Below are 459 nucleotides of genomic sequence, written 5' to 3'. Positions count from 1 at the left end.
TATAGATATATATATATATATATAAAATATATATATATAATATATATAATATATATATGTGTGTCTCTGTATATGTGCACCGTACTCTGTATTATAGAAGTGTGAAACTTAATTTAGGGTTCCTTAGTTTCAGAAAAGCAGATATTATTATAAACTTGTTCACATATAAGACAACAAATTTTTTTGGAACAAATGGCTTTGTCAGGTCAGGCAGAAATATTACTTTGGTGGCTTATCCAGACACTCTCGGAAGAAGCGATTAAGCACTTTGATTCTGAAATAAGAAAAAATAAATAAAAACTTACCATCACCACGGGCTTCAGTGATGAGCACGATTAAGAGGACCGTTAATAGGTATATCCACATCGATATCGAGAGAAAAGTCCTGTTAATGATGACCGACGGGAGACGAGGGCCGATTGGCTGTCGTTCCAAGGGTTATAATGTTGTACACTGGGA

The sequence above is a fragment of the Penaeus monodon genome, chromosome 10 (assembly GCF_015228065.2).
Source record: "Penaeus monodon isolate SGIC_2016 chromosome 10, NSTDA_Pmon_1, whole genome shotgun sequence".
Lineage (NCBI taxonomy): Eukaryota > Metazoa > Arthropoda > Malacostraca > Decapoda > Penaeidae > Penaeus > Penaeus monodon.
The sequence above is the reverse complement of the archived record's forward strand: the minus strand, read 5'-3'. Positions refer to the sequence as shown.